Source organism: Canis lupus, chromosome X (assembly GCF_048164855.1).
Source record: "Canis lupus baileyi chromosome X, mCanLup2.hap1, whole genome shotgun sequence".
Taxonomy (NCBI): Eukaryota; Metazoa; Chordata; class Mammalia; order Carnivora; family Canidae; genus Canis; species Canis lupus.
This window is the reverse complement of record NC_132876.1, coordinates 94,197,913-94,218,350: the sequence shown is the minus strand read 5'-3', so window position 1 is coordinate 94,218,350 and position 20,438 is coordinate 94,197,913.

The following is a 20,438-nucleotide window of genomic DNA, read 5'->3' as shown; positions in this document are numbered from 1 at the left end:
GACTGATGGACTTTATGCATAAAGTGATAGAGAAGATATTTTAAAACATATTAGGTAAACAAAGATGTATATAAACGTGTATGTATTTTTAAAAATAAAAAAAATAAAATGATCAGTGGCTAAAGATTGAGGTAATTTGAAGAAATCCAAATAATTATAATAAGGGATAGAATTATGGGGCTATTAAACATTTTGCCTTTTTTTAAAGATTTTATTTATTTATTCATGAAAGACACAGAGAGAGAGAGGCAGAGACACAGGCAGAGGGAGAAGCAGGCTCCATGCAGGGAGCCCGATGTGGGACTTGATCCCTGGTCTCCAGGATCATGCCCTGGGCTGAAGGCGGCGCTAAACCACTGAATCACCCGGGCTGCCTTTTTTTTTTTTTTTAACATTTTGCTTTTTAAATTTCCTTTAATGTTTTCCTTTTTTTAGCAAGACATATTTAAAACAGAGAAAATTAATATGCATTACACTATGTCACTGGATAGTAATTGTGTTACTCTATAATTGAAATAATGGATGAATTTTAAAAATAAAAAAATCTTAAAAATACAAAATCTTAAAAATTAATGACATCTAATTTATAATAAACATCTAAGAGCAATCATAACCCAATGATGCATGTGAAAGGAATATTGAAATATGGTTCTGTGAAATTTAAGGATTCATTTCTAAATGACAAATAGTATATTTAAAATATGAGGTTCTCTAAATCCACAGATGCAACTAGAAATTTCCTCCCTCACTCCAGGATCCTTACAAGGATCAATAAAGAATTGAAAAATTGGGCAGTCAGAGTTTAAAAAAAAAACAAAAAACAAAAAAAAAACAACCTACTACTCTGCCTTGACACTGGGGACGAAGATGAAGATAAATGTCCTTTCCCCTTCTCTGACTCCTATGTGATGACACCATAGGACACCATAGTCCTAGTCCCAAATTTCAACTTTGGAAAGTAAATATTTACTACACCCAGGGTTCTAATGACCCTCTTAATTATGTACGTTCTAATTTTATTTAAATGTAACAGTGTTAAAGCATTTTAAAAATAAGTTTAAAAAAATCAACTCTGTAACTTTTCCTCAGTGGTTTGGTCAGTGTCTAAAAGTAAGAGGAGAACAATAAGAAAAGATGACAAATATTTCAAGAGTGGGAAAAGGAAGAATAATAGTACCACTGACACACTTAAGCCTCCAAGATTATGATAAGCATTGATGGTTTCGAAGATATGTACCTAGTGTTATGCTATACTCATAAATTCCATACTAACAGTCTGAAAGTTTTTAAAATAAGATGAAGAGTTAAATAATAAAAAGAGAATACTTTCAGCTCCAGTTATATATATCGCCTTACTGAGCAAAGCATTTGAATTTTCAATTTGTTTTTTATTTTACATAAACTATATACCACTGTCAGTTTCTTCTCTTGTCATAGAATCTTCTGGAAATAGCTTATTCTTATAACAATTATAGAAGCAAAAAATATCAGAGCATTTATTACTGGTTATGTAGACCTTAAAATATGGCTACTGTGATGGCAGGACTACATTTTTTTAATTTCACTTAATTGTAATTAATTTAAGTTTTAATTTAAATAGTCACATGCTGCTGGTGGCTACCATACAGGGAAGCACAGTTGCATACAGTGGCCTAGAAGACATGTGAGTGGCCCACAAGGGAAGGAGGGGTCTGAATGACTTAGTGTAAACAAACCAGTCCAGCCATGATACCAAATATAACTGCAGTTGCCCACAAGCACTTTTGATTGTGCCCAAACCTGATACAGCATTGGAATGGAAGGGTTACAACTAGAAATAAATCAAGCCCTTTATTGCTGATTTCACATTTTCCTGCTACACAGGTCAACCGAAAGAGCACCCACTGGCTATTTACATTTCCACAAAAAAACAACAGACAACTTGCAGCTAGCTATAAATATAGTGGAGGACATTTGAAATGACTAGAAAGCAGATAATCAATCTGCCTCGCTGGCACAAATTTAGTGAGCAAATTCTCACAGGGTGCGCTGTCTCTGCAGGATTTTATATGTTCTTTTCAGTGTCTGACTGAATTACTCTCCTATACACGAAGTAAATCTCACTTTAAGTGCACAACAAAAATGGAATGATTTAGGATTTTGAATAAAAGTGTGACGCGCGCCATACAGAGTATGGTAAACAAATACAATGAGGTTTTTGTGGGTTTATTACTATTTTTTTAATTTTTATTCTTAGATCTCGTGTATACTTTGTCCTGGTATCATAATGGTAACACTTTGGGGAGTAGGAAATCTCATAAAAATTGTATTTACTTGAGTTTTTAGTAATTTCATTTTGTTTAAAATTTAAATTTTGTATTAAGATCATTGTAGGTTTACATGCGATTGTAAGAAACAATACAGAGCTGTCTCATGTAATATTCTCCCTGTTCCTCAAAGGTAACATTTTGCAAAACTATAGTATCATAATCAGCCTGTTGACATTGATATAATGCACCGATATTATTCAGACTGCCACTTTCACTGATACTCCTGTGTCATATTTGTATGTGTGTGTGTGTTCAGCTCTGTATTATTCTATCATCTGTGCAGGCTCATGTGTCTATCACTACAGCCAAGATCTTGAACAGTTCCTGGGGCTCCTGGGTGGCTCTGTTGGTAAGTGTGTGACTTTGGCTCAGGTCATGATCTCAGGGTCCTGGGATCAAGCCCCGCACTGGGCTCCACACTCAGCAGGGAATCTGCTTCTCCCTCTCCCTCTACCCCTCCCCAACTCATGCTCTCTCTCTCTCTCTCTCTATCTCTCAAATAAATAAATAAAATCTTTAAAAAATCTTCAACAATTCCAGAACCATAAAGATCCCTCCTCATGCCCTTTTAGAACCACACTCAACTTTCTTCTGCCTCACTCTGTACTTAACCATTGATATGCCCTCCATTTCTAAAATGTTATCACTTTAAACCGGTTATATAAAGGAATCATACACTATGTAACCTTTTGGGATAAGCTTATTTCACACACCATTATCCTCTGGATATTTGCCCAAGTTGTGTGCATCAGGAGTTTGTTCCTTTCATTACTGAGGGGTATTCCAGGGTATGGATGTATCACAGTTTAACTGCCTGTTGAAAGGCATCTGGAGTGTTTCCAGTTTTTGGCTATTATGAACAAAGCTGTTTTGAATATTTATTTTTTGTGTAAACATAAGTTTGCATTTCTCTAGGATGAATGTCTGTGAGTGTAATTGTTTAGTCATATTTGTTAGTTATGCATTTAGTTAAATAAGGAAGAGCCGGGTGCCTAGGGGACTCAGTTTAGTGGCTGACTTGGTTTCAGCTCAGGGAATGACCTCAGGGTCATGAAATTGAACTCTATGTAAAGCTCTGTAGTCACCATGGAGTCTGCTTGTCCCTCTCCCTCCCCCTCAGCCCTTCTCCCTTCTCTCTCACTCTCTCTCTAAAATAAGTGAATAAAATCTTCAAAAAGAAAAGAAAATGCCAAACTGTTTTCCAGAGTGGCTGTACTATTTTACACTCCCACCAGAAATTTATGAATTTCCAGTTTTTCCACATCTTCATCAGCATTTTGTATTGTCATTGCTTATTTTAGAAGATGATGCTTTAATGATCTCTCACCAACAGCTCACCACCAAATAACATACATCATCTTCCTGATACAGTTATAACATAATTTGGGATCAATATTCTGCTTTTATATTATTATATCTTAATAAATGGTATCCACCTTTAATCCAAGTAATAATTTATATTTTCATGCATAGGTTGTCATTTTTTTAAGTTAATATTTTTTATGCTTTTAATTTTTTATGTTTTTACCTTGCTTCTGTGTATTTATCACTAATATATTCTTCCTAAAACTCCTCCAATTTTCTAAATCATTTCTCAACATATTCAAACTCATCAAGCACTCAATCCACTTAATCTTCTTGGAGACCTCTCTCCTAACCTGTTCCAGGCTTCACTCGTTGTTTGTCAAGTCGGTTACATATCTGTTATCCCTTCACCATCATCCTGGGGTTTTCCATCACCACTCTTGAGTTGGGTATCCTACTATTTTTCTTTCTCTTGGCCTCATTTAAGTAGAACACATTCTCTCAGGTATTTTCCTGGGAAAGGGCCTGTGAGTTAAAGGTTGAGGACTTGATTATCAGAAAATGCCATTAATTTACCCACACAAAACAAACAAAAAACAATAGTTTAACTTGACATAGGTTAAATAATTTTCTCTTAAATCTTGAAGCCATAGCTTCAACGTTTTCTACCATCCAATATTCTGCTGAGGAAGACCAAAGCCATCTTGATTTCTTGTGTTCTGCATGTGTTCTTTTCTTTTCTTTTCTTTTCTTTTTTTCTTTTCTTTTCTTTTCTTTTCTTTTCTTTTCTTTTCTTTTCTTTTCTTTTCTTCTTTTCTTTCTTTTCTTTCTTTTCTTTTCTTTCTTTCTTTTCTTTTCTTTTCTCTTCTTTTCTTTTTTCTTTTCTTTTCTTTTCCTCTTTGGAAGCTCTTCGAATTTTCTCTTTACCCCTTCTCTTTGATATTTCCATATTTTTACCTTAACATAGATGTATTTGGATCCTTGATATTGAGAAGTAAGGCGACCTTTAAATCAGGAAAATCATATCCTTAAATTATATAAAATTATCTTTAATATTTATTTCCTTTTTATTCTGTTTTTCTCTTTCTGGAACACTTATTATTTGGCAATTGGACACCTGGATATCTTCTAATCGTTTTATGTTTTTCTGCCTGTTTTTCTATCCCCTAAACATATTTTTTCATCCCCTAAACTTTTTTTTAAGATTTTATTTATTTATTAATGAGAGACACACAGAGAGAGGCAGAGGCATAGGCCAGAGGGAGAAGCAGGCTTCCTGCAGGGAGCCTGATGGGGACTTGATCCTAGGACACTGGGATCACAACCCAAGCCAAAGGCAGACACTCAACCACTGAGCCACCCAGTGCCCCTCATCCCCTAAACTTTTAAGGGTATCTTCTAGGTTGGGGATTAGCACACTATGGCCCATGGGATAGCCACCCATTTTTCTAAATAAAGCTTAATGGGAACATAGCTATATCCATTCAGTTATAACTGGAGTTTAGTAGTTGTAACAAAGACCGTATGCCCTGTGGGCCTAAAACATTTAATATCTGGTAATTTAATCACAGGTTTGTGGACATTTCTTCTAAGAGGTTTTTTCTTTTTCAATTTTTTCTTCTAAATTCTCTATTGAATTTCTCATATCTGTGTTCATAGTTTGTTCATAGTTTCAACTTCCATTAATTCCATTTACAATATCCTGTTCTTAATTTGTGGCCATAAAATTGCTGTTATTTTTCTGAATGTAATTTTTACACAGTGGCATAATGGGGTAGAAGGAAATGTATATGTGGGAATAATAATATTCACTTCACTTCTCATCTTTCTCTGAATCAACAATTATAGATGGACATTTTTATGCTTCTTTGCCAATAATTGATAAAACAGGTAGGCAGAAAACTAGTAAGGATATAGAAGACTTGGAGAATGTTATCAAATAGCTTGTACTAATTGACATTTATAGAGCACTGCACCCAGCAGACTGCTCAGTTTTTTTCACATGCACATGGAATATTTACCAAGATAGGCCATGCTATGGATCATAAAACACATCTAATTTAGTTTAAAGTATTCCACTCAAATAAAGTATGTCTTCTGACCATGATGAAATTCAACTAGGAATCAATAACAAAAAAGTCTTGAAAAATCTCCAAATATTTGAAAACTAGGTAATATACTTCTACATAAATGTCTCAAAATTAGATCCTCATGCAAAAATTGTATTATACTTGTGTAATGCAGTTAAAGTAGAATTTAGTGAGAAATTTATTGTGTCAAATTCCTGTATCAGAAAAGATAAAATGTTTCAAATCAAAGTCTTCAGGTTCCACTTTAAGAAGCCAGAAAAATAAAAACCAATCAATCACAAAATAAGCAGAAGAAAAGAAATAATGACTATCAGAACAAAAATAAATGAAATTTAAAAGAAAAAAATAGAGAAAATGAGTGAAACTAAAAGCTGATTATTTGAGATACTCAATAAAATGGATAAATTTTTATCCGGGCTGATCAGAAAAACAATGACACAAATTTCCAATGTCAAGAATGGGAAAGGTGGCAAATCTACAGATATTACAGATATCAAAATAAAGGGTTATTATAATCAACTTCATGCTAGTAAATTCAATAACTTACATGATTGTGTAAATTTCTGAAAGATAGATACTTACAAAGCTCATGCAAGAGAAATGTAACCTGGATAATTATCTATTTTAAAAATGGAATTTGTAGTTTAAAAACTTCCCACAATGAAAATCCCAAGTTAATGTGCCGTCCCTGGCAAATTCAAACAAACACTTAAAGAAGAAATAAGACTAATATCAATAATACCAATTATACAAAATTTATTTTGGCAAATTGAAAAAGAAGGAATATTTCTCAACTAATTGTTTGAGGTCAGTATTAATCTGATACCAAACACCAGACAAAGGCACTATAAGAAAAGAACACTATAGACCAATATCTCTTAGGAAGTTATTCATTCTTTAGCTTTCAGAAAAACATGAGTCACCTCTTCAGAATAGCCTTTGCTGACTTCTTTGACTAGTTAAATCTTAATTTATACTCTTGTAGCAACACATACCTCTTCTTCATTAGACTTATATCAAATGCATTTGTCATATGTTTATGTAATTAGTACCTTCTTCCACACAAGATTATAAATTCTGTTAAGATGAGAATGTTCCTAGCCTACTTCTGAACATTTTCCCCACAACTATTTAGCAGAGTATCAGGCATGTAGAAAAGGGTCAATAATAATCCATATATATTTTTGAGTTAATAAATGACATGTTGCTGATGGGATACTATATAGCCTGGTATTATGCATGTTGGTGATCTTGGGACGTGGCTAGAATGAGATGAATGTGGTGAGTAAGCTAGGGACATAGCTGATTGGTTAACATTTTACTAGTTGAATAATTAAAATCAGTATTTGAGTGCCTGGGATTTCTTTGGTGTCATTGATTGGATATGTTTTCTGATACAAGTAACAGAAATCCAAACTAACAGGGGCTTAACCAAGTAAGTGTTTTCTCACATTGTGTGAACTCTGAAGGTAGGCCATGTTCACATGGATTGATTGATTGATTGATTGATTGATTTTTAATTGACTTATTCATGAGAGACACAGAAAGAGTAGTAGAGACACAGGCACAGGCAGAGGGAGAAGCAGGCTCCACGGAGGGACCCCGACGTGGGACTCGATCCCAGGTCTCCAGGATCACACCCTGGGCCCAAGGCGGCGCTAAACCTCTGGGCCACCCGGGCTGCCCTGTTCACATGGATTTAGATGCTAAATGATACCATCAATGATTCATGTAATTTCTGTCTTTCTACTCCCCCATACTTAGGGTGTTCATCCATTGTCCTCGTGCTTGTGGAATCATGGCTGAAAGATGGCTATGGTATCTTTAGCCATTGCATCTCATCTCAAGGCAGGAAGGATAAAGAAGGGTGGTGCCATTCAAATTTGGCCTTTTCATAAGCAAAACCTTCCCAGAGGCCTCTTTACTTCTTCCAGACTTAGATGGTATTGACCCAAATACTTATTTAATAGGTCAAGCTTAGATGCAAGGTATTTTGGAAAATTGGTGATCTAAAGAACAAATTTGTCATATCTTCATACCCCACGAAAAATCATTAGTCATTCCATAGGTCTGGGAACTTTATCCCCAAGCAACTCTTCATCTGATTCTTTAAAAAAAAAAAAAAAAGCAAATAAAAAATTAGCAAGGAAGAAGTTTATTATCAACTAATTACTATTGAGTAAGCAAATAATAATGTTGGCTACTTTTGCTCAGGTATTACGTGGGGTAAATTCCAAGGGCTTGCATAACTTTCACTTTGGTTGAGTCATGGTACCTGGCAGACAAATATTTTATTCAAAAGTGGTTAGGGAAGGGAAGAAACATTCTTAGCCTGGATTTCTGTGTATACAATAAAAAACGGCTTAGGTTACTCATGCTAATAAGTCATTTTGTAAGTATATGGTATATGTCTACCTTTATTACAATACGATCTTAAGCATCAAGTAAGCCTGATGTGTATCATAAATAGTGGTCAAAAATTACATGCAATACATTTTATGACCTCTGCCCAACACAAGAAGACATGACATACATAACATGTAATGGAAGATAAGGATATGTAAAAAAATATCAGTAATATTTGAACACTACAAGCCCATGTTTGGTAGGCTTGAGCTTTAATATATTACAACCTTAAAATACCTGAGTAGGAATAAGGCGCTTATATTTTATTTTTATTTTTTTAAAAGATTTTATTTATTCATGAGAGACACACAGAGAGAGGCAGAGACATAGACAGAGGGAGAAGTAGGCTCCTCACAGGGAGCCTGATGTGGGACTCAATTCCCAGACCTGGGATCATGCCCTGAGCCAAAGGCAGACACTCAACCACTGAGCTACCCAGGTGTCCCGGTAGTATATATTTTAATGCATAAAAATATATATTAAGAATATATATTGATACATGCATTAAGAATATATTTAAGAGGGCAGCCCTGGTGGCGCAGCGGTTTAGTGCTGCCTGCAGCCCAGGGTATGATCCTGGAGACCTGGGATCGAGTCCCACGTCAGGCTCCCTGCATGGAGCCTGCCTCTCCCTCTGCCTATGTCTCTGCCTCTCTCTCTCTCTCTCTCTCTCTGAATAAATAAATTAAAAAATCTTTAAAAAAAAAGAATATACTTAAGAACGTATATATGAATGCATATTACACTGTGTATATATACATGTGTGTGTGTATTTATAATGTATTAGACCATACTGACCTATCCAACTGGTTTCCTTCATATGCTAAAGAGTTAGCCACCTACATAGCATGATTATGAGATTCTAATAGAATGCTTTTTCTCTGCTCTGGCATAGTGGTTATCCTATTGTAAGTAGCATAATGCGGTGATTATAGAGGACAAACTCTGGAGCCATATCATTGAGCTACAAATCCTGGCTTTGCTACTTATTAGCAGTGTAACCGAAGCAATGTATTTAGCCTTTTTGTGCTTCAGTTTCCTCTTCTATAATATAAGTATAATAACAGTACCTCTATAGGGGTTTATGGAAGATTAAAAGGATTATTTTTCATAAAGCACTTAAATAAGCACCTTACTGTGTAGTAAGCACCATATAAATATTTGTTAAATGAGAAGAAAATTTAAAAGATCTTTAACTGGTAACTATTATTAAGGTATACAGTCAGTAATTGGGACCTCTCAGTTGAGTGCTTTTTCCATTACTTACCTGCAATTTGGGATCAAATTCCAAATGAGAAAGCTAGCTTTTACAGGGTCCTAGCCTTAGTAAGATATAGTATATATTTCCCATTTATGTAGATTGCTTTTAGAATATATTTCTAATTGAATTGCCAAAAGCACTGATTTCATCAACTGATTGCTTCCATCTGCAACATCTCATTAAAGAAGAACCAAAAGAATATAGTGAACTCTTTTCTATGTCCTTCTAATACAGTGCATTTAAGTGGAATAAGAACTATTTTAGTCCCTTGGAATCACACTTAGTAAACTGTTGTGGATAATCACCGAACTTATTACCAAGATGTGAATTTGGGGTCCCAGAAGATCCTTTTAAATTTATTTTGGGGGCTGAAAAATTCCATAAGGGAATAGAGTGGGTGAGGGAAGAGAGATCTGGGAATCTCAGCAGAATCATTAGCCAAAGACATTTGGCGTGACATATATATTCTTCTTAAAGAATAATGGAACCAATGGAAATTTATATTAAAATTATTATAGCACACATGCATTCATGTGTACACACACACACACACACATACACACAAAAGAACCCAATTCTCAAAACATAGCCACATGTTGGACATAAAGTGAGAACCTAACCTAAAACGATCTCCTGTAAAAACACCACCTCTTCAGATGTTTGGCAATACTGTCAAGTATAATACCACCTATGCTCCAAAACATGCTCTTAGTTTTTTCTCCTAAAGTCTTGTTTGCATTCTTCCTGTCAAGGTTGAGGACAGTCTTCAAGAGAAAATAGCGCGCCTCTGCCGTCCTGCTCTGAAGACCTTAAGGAAGAATACTGCCATAGGTGATATTTGGAATATTTAACTTTTGGTGCAGCAAGGGAGCCGACCAATCAGAATGCATGCCAGTTAGAATGAAACCCCTATGGGTACAGGAAGGCTTAAGTTCAGCTCCAGATGAATTAATTCTCAGCAGCACAAAGGAGATCTAGGCTTTGGTTTTTAACTAGACTCTATTGAAGACTCACTGTTATAGGAGATTGCTTTCTGTTTTCTGGACAAAAATAAACAAAACACTTTTAGGGCCCAAAGACACGGTTAGGGGGCGAGGACTCTTGTCCCCTTTAAGGGTCATTCTAGCTGGACTAAGAATCTAATTGCCACGAGACAGATCAACAAGAGAAAAAACAATTTAAAAGCATATGTATGGGGAATCCATATAGATGTGGAAGTTCCAAAGACAATCAGGCAAAGTGAAGTGTATACATCATCCAGAACTAAGGAGAAGGGGATAGGAATCTGGGATTTCTCAGGAAAAGAATTCAATTCTCAGGACAATAAGAAAAGCCAATGTTTGATAATTAGATGTTTGTCCTGCCATGGGATAAAGTTTCTCTCTCCTAATAATACTTATTTTGGGAAAGATCCCCAATTTAGATTCTTCTAGGAGAAGAATTAAAGGAGGAGTAAAACCTTCTCTTGAGCCCACAGAATCTCCATTGCCTTCAGCTCAGAATAATCATACCATAGTAGTGCATTTTAGAGTGGCCTTTCCCTGGCCTTCCCCTGGCCCCTTTCTCCTATGACACTTCCCTGAAGTTTCACACATTAAAAGTTGATCTGGGGGCCACCTGGCTGGCTCAGTCAGTTAAGCAGCTGCCTTCAGCTCAGATCATGATACCAGGGTCCTGAGATCAAGTCCCAAGCCGGGTTCCCTCCTCAATAGGGAGCCTGCTTCTCTCTCTCCCCACTGTTCATGCTTTCTCTCTCACTATCTCTCTCTCTTTCTCTCAAATAAATAAATAAAATCTTTAAAAATAAAAGTTGAACTAGTAGGTTGTTTCATCTCACTGAACCATCTCTTTACTTTTAAGATTTCTCTATCCATTCTGGGGGGGGGGGGTGGGCAGAGGACAAGGGAGAGAGAGAATCTCAAGCAGACTCCCCACTCAGAACAAAGCCAAAGCAGGGCTTGATTTCATGACCCCGAGATCACCACCATAGCTGAAATCAAGAGTCAGATGCTTAACCAACTGAGCCACCTAGGCACCCCTCACTGTATCATCTCTTAGTCCTGATAATGGGTCAATTTACTCAGACTCATTTCAGGGGGGCAGTGATGCAGTTGTATTTTCAAAGGCTTATGGTTCAAGTAGTCAGGTATTCAATAAGAGGCATTTCTGTGTAAATACAAGAAAAACAATGCTTAATGATTGGATCAAATATTAAGCAAGTTTCTTGGTTTTGAGGATAGCCTGTTGAGAAGACTTCTAGATATCAGACTCAAAGTATCTTCAGGTAAAGTTAGGGCAGGTAGTGGCAATCTCACAGATCTTCCTGGTTTGTAGTTCAGATCTTTCTGATGATCTTTGAGTGGCCCCCTGAGCAACAGGCATGAAGATTGTCTATGTATGAGGTATTGCGGCAATTTCTTTACATTAAGTCACTTATATTTAGTTTGTAGGGCTTCAGAAAAAAAGGGAAACTTTAGTTCTCAAATGATTCCAAGTCAGAAAGGTGGGATAAAAAAAATCAAAATGTTAGTCTGGAGAGTTCTAGGCATTAGAGAGCACACTAGAAGAAATCAAGATCTGGTCCAGGTCATGGGACACCTGGGTGGCTCAGTGGTTTAGCGTCTGTCTTTGGCTCAGGTCATGATCCCGGAGTCCCGGAATCAAGTCCCACATCGGGCTTCCTGCATGGAGCCTGCTTCTCCCTCTGCCTGTGTCTCTGCCTCTCTCTCTCTGTATCCCTCATGAATAAATAAATAAAATCTTTAAAAATTAAAAATTAAAAAAAAAGATCTGGTAGTATTAAAATCTAATTATCTACAAGGTGTGTTATTGAAACACATTTTCTCTCTATAATCACCCTCAGTTTTACCAAAGATAGCCAAATCAACAGTAATTTGTTTGTAAAATAAGTCTAGTTTCAAAAAACTTGGCTTATTTTCATAAGTGCAGTAAGAATAGCAGTTGACCATATAGACTCTTTAAAACCTGCTTTGCTGGAACTTTTCATAAGGAATCTCTAGATTGAAATTTTAACAGCCTCTTAAGGCCAGAGGCCATGCCAAATACTTGCATTAAGACTTTGCCTGCAATACTGATAGATTTGGATGAATTCCTCTCTTCTCAAGATACCCAAAATATTCTGAGCCTCTTTCATCTGCCAGGAAGTGACCTTCTTTATTCACCTGGGAAAGCTGCTGGGAGCTCTGTAAGCAAGGTATCAATCAGGCTCAGATTTCCAAAGGGATTTATTGGCTTCATAAAGTCAACCTTAGTTCTTTGAAGCAGTCTGGTCATATCTGAGTCTGTACATATCTTTCTTAGATATGACATTCTAGTCAAAGCCTTGGGAAATAACCTGTGTTTCCAATTGTGTCCTGTCATAAGGAGAACAGATTCTTATTGAACTTATGCAAATAAATATATTGCCATAAAAATATGAGAGTACTCTCTGAGAGTTTCTGAATTCTGGAGGGTTCAGGTAGGAAGAAAAGGTAAATGTTCCAATTTGTTCACAAAGATATGTTTCAACAAATTACTGTAAGTCAATTAGCTTAAGAGGAAAAGTTTTATTAAATCTGGAAAAAATGGGGCACCTGGGTGGCTCAGTGGTTGAGCGTCTGCCTTTGGCTCAGGTCGTGATCCTGGGGTCCTGGGATTGAGTTCCACATCAGGCTCCCTGCAGGAAGCCTGCTTCTCCCTCTGCCTGTGTCTCTGCCTCTTTCTGTGTGTCTCTCATGAATAAATTTTTAAAAATTTAAAAATCTGGAAAAAATAAAACATTTTTTTAAAAGTCAGCCATGTTTCAAACAAGAGGTCATAAAAAGTACAATTATCTTCATTTCACTCAATCCCATGTTTTTAATTCTTGTTCTGCTTGAATCTGTTGTTTTTTCACTAGTTCCAGAAATTTTTATATAGTTGTTTTATGATCTTAAGATTATCAGAAACTGTATTCAGAGTTTTTTTCCTTGAGTCTCACTGAAGATGAAGCACATTTGCAGGAAACTTTTATAGAGGCATCTGGGTAAAAGTCTGTCTATAAATGATAAAAGACTTAAAAATGGCCATGGTTACAGATTTGATTAGAGTTCATTGTAATGTAACTGACAAGGAAATTTGGTCATGTTGTTACACACAACACGTCAAGATAATAACATACCAGACATGCTAGGAATTTCATATGATCCTAGAACACTTATTTTAGTAAAATATCTACACAAACATAATCTATGTAAGGAATTTAACATCACTTATTAGACAGTGTTTCTTATGTAATTTAACATACTCTAATAAGCCTAATTAGGTTAATTTCTCACAAAATGTTTTTCTTGAAATGTTCCAGGGGCCACTGGAAAATTTCTGGTAGATTGTGGTCAGAAGGCTTAATGTTAGAATTTGACTTCGGGAAGTACATGAAAAAATATCAGTAAGTTTGAACATTTAATTGAATAGGATCACAAATCATTATGGAACAGTATTTAATTATCCATTTAATCACAATGACAAAAAAAAATAATTATCACAGGCAAATATAGGAGGTTTGATTAAATTTGGTAGAGTATTCTTTGGTTACTGATCCATTTCTTCCCAGAGGTAGACTTTGTTTTCCTTTGTCTGTTTTTTTACATTGTCATCGGTTGCTAACGGACATCTTGGAACCCAAAGCTGCAAAATTGGTGGGCACGAGTCAAGCATTTAAAAGCTATTAGAGTGCTCACCACCTCAAGAAGATGCTTGTGATAGGATAAGTTGGTCAGCAAGTGGATTAGAATGAGACTAGGTTACCCACTAGAATATTCTGTGCAGCAAGGTGCACTGTAAAACAACACAGTCTCCAGCACCATGGCACATACCTCTTTAGTATTAGCTCCAAGAGACCCAAGGCTTATACTTAATGGAGTGCACCTTGGTGGCCAATTTAACAGACTGGGGATCTGACTCTGACTCTCTCAGTCTTTCCCCTGCTTCCCCTATCCCCGTTGTGCCAACTCTCTGGGGTATTTAGCATAAGGTTCCAGCCCATGGGAACCTTTGTCATCTCAACCTTCATTGCCTGATTAGTATTGGAAAGTCTCATTCTAATACTGCCTACCCAGCCACAGATTAGCATGTTTATGACTGGAGGTGTCTCACATTTTTGTGGAAGACTGGAAACACCATTTTTACTACACCATCCTTACCGCCTATGCAACCAAGTTTTTTGCTTTCTTAGACTAATTTTGGATCGAGGGGCTACATCATTTTTGCCCCCTTTGGATGCCTCTTGTGTTTTTGGTTAAGCCGTTAAAGTTTAGATCCTACTTGTCAATGGCCTTTAAATTGCCATTTGGTCCTGTTTAAAGGATGGATCCTTTAAATTGCCTGTAAGTAAAAGAAAAATTTTCTTTAAAAAAAAAAGATTTTATTTATTTGAGAGAGAGCACACTAGAGAGAGAGAATGCAGGTGAGCTTGAGCAGGGGGAGAGGCAGAGGCAGAAGGAGAAGCAAACTCCTCACTGAGCAGGGAAACTGACAACATGGGACTCGATCCCAGGACTCTGGGATTACGACCCGAGCTGAAGGCAGATGCTCAACTGGCTGAGCCCCCCAGGCACCCCCAAAATATTCTTTATAGAGAGTTCTTGATTGTCTTAGTGTAATGGCTAGCCTTAGGGAGTCCCTTCACAAGATAAAATCACAGAAATTAGACTTAAAAAATAAATATCCCAGATTCAATGAAAATTCCCCTTAAAATCTGCTTTATTTGATTGTTTTTTTTTTAAGGCACTTTTTAAAAAAAGATTTACTTATTTATTTTAGGAGGAGTAGAGCAGGAGTGGAGAGGGGCAGAAGAAGAGAGAGAATCCTGAAGCAGCCTCCTCAGTAAGCAGGGAGCCTGACTCTGGGCTTGATGCGGGGCTCAACCCTAGGACCCTGAGACCCTTAACCAACTGAGATGAGGTGCCCCTCATCTAACTGTTTTAAATTACCTTTCCCTACAAGATTTACAGGGAGCACTCAGACCTATTCTGTAGTTCTCTACCTTCATAGTATACTGATTGCTCATGTAAATGCTGATAAAAAAAAGCACTTGAGACTGGCATAAGGCTTGCTTTGCTCATATCTTGCAGGGATCTATAGTCAGGCTCTGCCAGCTTCAGACATTCTTATATGATGTCCTTTGCAGGTGTATCCTAGACACCAGTTCCCCACTGCAAAAGAATTTGGAGACTCCTGGATATTAACTTTTTTTTTTTTTTTTAATTACAAAGCCCCTTTACTTTCACTCTGAAAACATCCTAACAAATTTAGAGAGAAATTTGAAATGTTAATGACTACTCACTAACTCATCTTCACAGAGGAAACAGGACCAAAATTTCTTCTAGGTCTTCCTATAGAAGATCTGCAAAAGGCCAATATTCAGGGCTTAATAGAAGCCAAGGTTCAATTGTGTATCTAGAAAGAAGGCTTTTGTTAAAATGCTTTATACAGACTTCACAAAGATAAAAATCTTTTGATTCCCATTTTAGTTAAAAATATCCCTAATATAAAGTAGTACAGTTTATTTATTTATTTTTTTTTAGTACAGTTAGTTTAAAAGGCAGGCCAGTCCCTTGATATTTAGACTATAATCTAGTTCTTTGGGGAATCAGAAATAACCCTTTGTTTTACAAATCTCGACAAAACCAGAAATGCAACTCTAGAAACAAGTCGAGGCCACCTATCTTTTCCAATCCCACAAGCATGCCTATTCCTCTTAAATAATGTTTGTGTATATTATGAAAAATCAAAATATTGGAACAAAATTTTCCATACTTATGGAAACATGGTAAACTTTTAAAATTTAATTTGCTTATTTGACAGAAAGAGAGAGCAAGCACAAGCAGGGGGCAGGCAGAGGGAAAGGGTGAAGCAGGCTCCCCACTAAGCAGGGATCCTGACATGGGGATCAATCTTAGGACCCTAGGACCATGACCTGAGCCAAAGGCAGAAGCTTAACCTACTGAGGCACCCGGGTGCCCCAAGAATGTAGATAATTTTAAATTGTAATTACCCTGAAACTCTAAGAAAAAAAATTATACTTTGTTCCTTAAAATTATAAATTTAATATCTTTGAAATATAAACATACTCCACCATTGTCTGAGACTGAAAAAAAAAAAGAGGGGAGAAGAGGCCTTTTAGAAACATAAACTGCTAAAAGGGCTTTTATGCCCAGACAGGTAATTAACACCTCTCATAAGAGACAGATATGCACCAAATCTCCACCTTAGAGAAAGCATGGATATTTGTGAAATTGTGATGTAAATCTCCTACCCCCATCTTCTCTGGGACCTAAGAGCCATTCTTTGAAATACCAAGAATTAGGGAGAACTTAAAGATTTTCAGAATTAAAAAAAAAAAACAAAACAGAGGTGTTGGAATTTGGGCCTTTCCTGTCTTTCCCACAAATATTATAAGAACAAAAGCTATAAAATTGCTTGTGTCTTGTCTGTGTATGTATCCATATATATTATAAATGTGAGATATTTTCTCTGCCTCTAGATGGTATTACTAAAATTCATTTGTAAAAGAGCCCTATTTAGTTGGTTTGAAGACAAATGCTTTTAAGGGTATTCTAAAACTCAGAAAGATAGAAACTAACCCAAATGTTTTTTCAAGTTTGCATGATCTGGGAAAATATTTGGTACTAGTGCTACCTTAAGGTTGTTAGTTTAAGTTAGTTAGTTTAAGTTTGTTAGTTTAAGTTAGTTAGTTAGTAGTTAGTTAGTAGTTAGTTTAAGGTTGTTAGTAGTTAGTTCAAGGTTGTTAGTTTAAGTTAGTTTAAGTTTAAATAAAAGTTAGTTAGTTTAAGTTAGTTAGTTAGTAGTTAGTTAGTAGTTAGTTTAAGGTTGTTAGTTAGTAGTTAGTTTAAGGTTGTTAGTTTAAGTTAGTTAGTTTAAGTTTAAATAAAAGTGTCCCTAGAATTATGCATTAAATGCAAGACCTTCATTCTACTTATGTCTAATGAGAAGTCACATAAGTTCATGGTATCTCTGTTGCAAATTTGTCAAAAAAAAAAAGATTAATACTTGATTTTGTCTAATGCTTCATGAAGTTTTGTGGGTAATCTAAACATAATTATAAACAAGTTTATAAATGTAAATAAGATTAAAAAAAAAAGGTTTGTTAGGTAAACATTTAAATAGCTACCAAAATCTTTGGCATCTTGAAATTTTAAGTTTTGCTAAATTAACTGATGAATTAACTTAAATTTATTGAATATCTAGATCATTCCAAAGAAGATAACATAATGAAACACTAAATACTAAACTTAGGTTTATCTACTTTTGTCTTATTACAAAGACACTAAATCTAAATATGTCTCTATTAATAAACTTGGCTTGTGCTTTGTTTATAAAATTGTACTATGGGGGCATCTGGGTGGCTTGGTGGTTGAGCATCTGCCTTTGGCTCAGGTTGTCATCCCATGGTCCTGGGATTGAGTCCCGCATCGGGCTTCCCACAGGGAGCCTGCTTCTCCCTCTGCCTGTGTCTCTGCCTCTCTCTCCGTGTCTCATGAATAAATAAAAAAATCTTTAAAAAAATTGTACTATGAAAAAACATGTTTCTAGAAAGTATGATATGTATTCATAAATTTACTAAGCTAAAGAATACTGGTGTAAGGAAAGAGTTCACAACAGCTTACTACTTAGTTTTCAGTAGAAACCAAGATTTCTAAGAGTTAAGAACTGTAATAAATATAATTAAGACTATTAGAAATATTAAGGGAAACAACTCTGTATACAAGACAAGTAAGATGCAGTTGTTGCAGAAAAAAAAGATGAGGAATGAGAATACCTTTTTGTTGAGAGAAAAGAATGATTTTGTCCTAAAGTGCGGCTGGTTATTTAAGGAGAGAAATCTTAGGACAAAACCTGAATGTAAAAAGGCAAAGTTGCAGAAGGCTCATGAAGAGAATCTTTAGAAGGGAATTTTGTGTGTGGTCAGTACTGACTAGGATTAGAATAACTTTAAGTAAGTAAATGAGTTTTAATATCAAAAGCAGACTGGGTAAAAATTAAATCTTTTCTTTTTGTTAAAAAGACAAAGATATTTTAAATGATCGATCTTCTTTCAATAAGAAATTATAAATGTTTTTAACTTTAAAGTTATTGTCTTAGCAAACAATGATTCCATGTTTTGCCAAAGTAGTTTTCTATGTTTATCCGGTCTTTGTTTTACTGTAGAAAAACAACTAGTCTTAATATTTTTTAAAAAGCTAAATTTGGAGGCACCAATGTGACACAGTTTGTTAAGCATCCAACTCTTAGTTTTGGCTCAGGTCATGATCTCAGGGTCATGAGACTGAGCCTTGAGTCTGGCTCTGCACTCAGTTTGGAGTATGCTTAAGCTTCTCTTTCCCTCTTCCTCTGTCCCTCTCCCCCATCTAAAATAAAATTTAAAAAAATAAATTAAAAAAGGTAAATTTTGCTTATAGCTATGTAACTTTCTATATTTGCCTTTGATAGTTTTTTTTTTTAATTAATTTACTTATTCATGAGAGACACAGAGGGAGAGGCAGAGACACAGGAAGAGGGAGAGGGAACCCGATGCAGGACTTGATCCCGGGACTCTGGGATCACATCTGAGCCAAAGGCAGAGGCTCAACCACTGAGTCACCCAGGCATCCTGATAAATATTATTTTATAATGATCTGTGATTCTATTTAGTGAAATGTTCAAACTTTTTGATATTTTTCTATGTATTTCCCCAAATCAAATTCTAAAATGAGATCTTTGACCACAATCTGAGGTGTTTCATAGAGCTTTTGGTATATTTCAAAAATTTTGTTAGAAATTAAACTAATTAGGAGTTCCTGGGTGGCTCGATTGGTTAAGTGTCTGCCTTTGGCTCAGGTCATGATCCCAGGGTCCTGGGATCAAACCCTGCATCAGGCTCCTTGCTCATCAGGGAGCATGCTTCTCCTTCTCCCTCTGCCACTCCCTCTGCTTGTGTTCTCTTGCTCGCTTTCTCTCTCTCTCAAATAAATTTTTTAAAAAAGAAATCAAACTAATTAGACTTATTTGGTATGTTAAATTAATGGGAAGCAGTCAAATGATACTAAACCCTGTTAGATTGTATTTTAAATAAAATTTGAGGTTACCTGGGTGGCTTAGTTGGTTAAGCATCTGCCTTCTGCTCAGGTCATGATCTCAGTGTCCTGGGATAGAGCCCCACATCAGGCTCCCTGCTCAGTGGGCAGTCTGCTTCTCCCTGTCCCTCTTTCCCTCTGCCCTGCTTGTGCTCAATTGCTCTCAAATAAATAAATAAAATCTTAAAAAACAGATAAATAAATAAAAACTTGAAACAAAATAAGCAGAATCATATCTTAAAAAAGGTTATATTTGGGGCATCCAGGTGGCTCAGTCAGTTGATCGTCTGACTTAATTTCAGCTGAAGTCATGATTTCAGGGTCACGAGATTGAGCCCCATATTGGGCTTACACTGGGACTGGAGCCTACTTAAGATTTTCTCTCTCCCCCTGCCCCTCCCCCACCATGCCTGCATGTGTGTGCTCTCTGTCTCTCAAAAAAAGATATTTTTGTAGATATATCATTAAAATAACTGTCCTAGAAATTGTATGACATTCCTAGAAATATATGTCCTGATATAATCTTGAAGTGTTGTATGTCACATAAATAACCAAATATCCTTGCCAATTGCATCATAATGAACTCTAATCAGCTCTTTAAATTTTATTTATTTATTTATTTATTTATTTATTTATTTATTTATTTGAGAGAAAGAGAGAGAGAAAGCACAAGCGAGGAGAGTGGCAGATGGAGAGGGAGAGAGAGAGAATCTCAAGCAGACTCCGGCAGATGGAGAGGGAGAGAGAGAGAATCTCAAGCAGACTCCATGCTGAGTGCAGAGCCCAACAGGGGGCCCAATCTCAAGACCGTGAGACCATAACCTGAGCCAAAATCAAAAATCAGTTGCTTAACCAACTGAGCTACACAGGTGCCCCTAAATGAGTTTCTTGACATAACTTTGGAATGGTCTTTTTTGAAGTATGTTCAGTTTCTGTTCTTCCCATTGACTGTGGT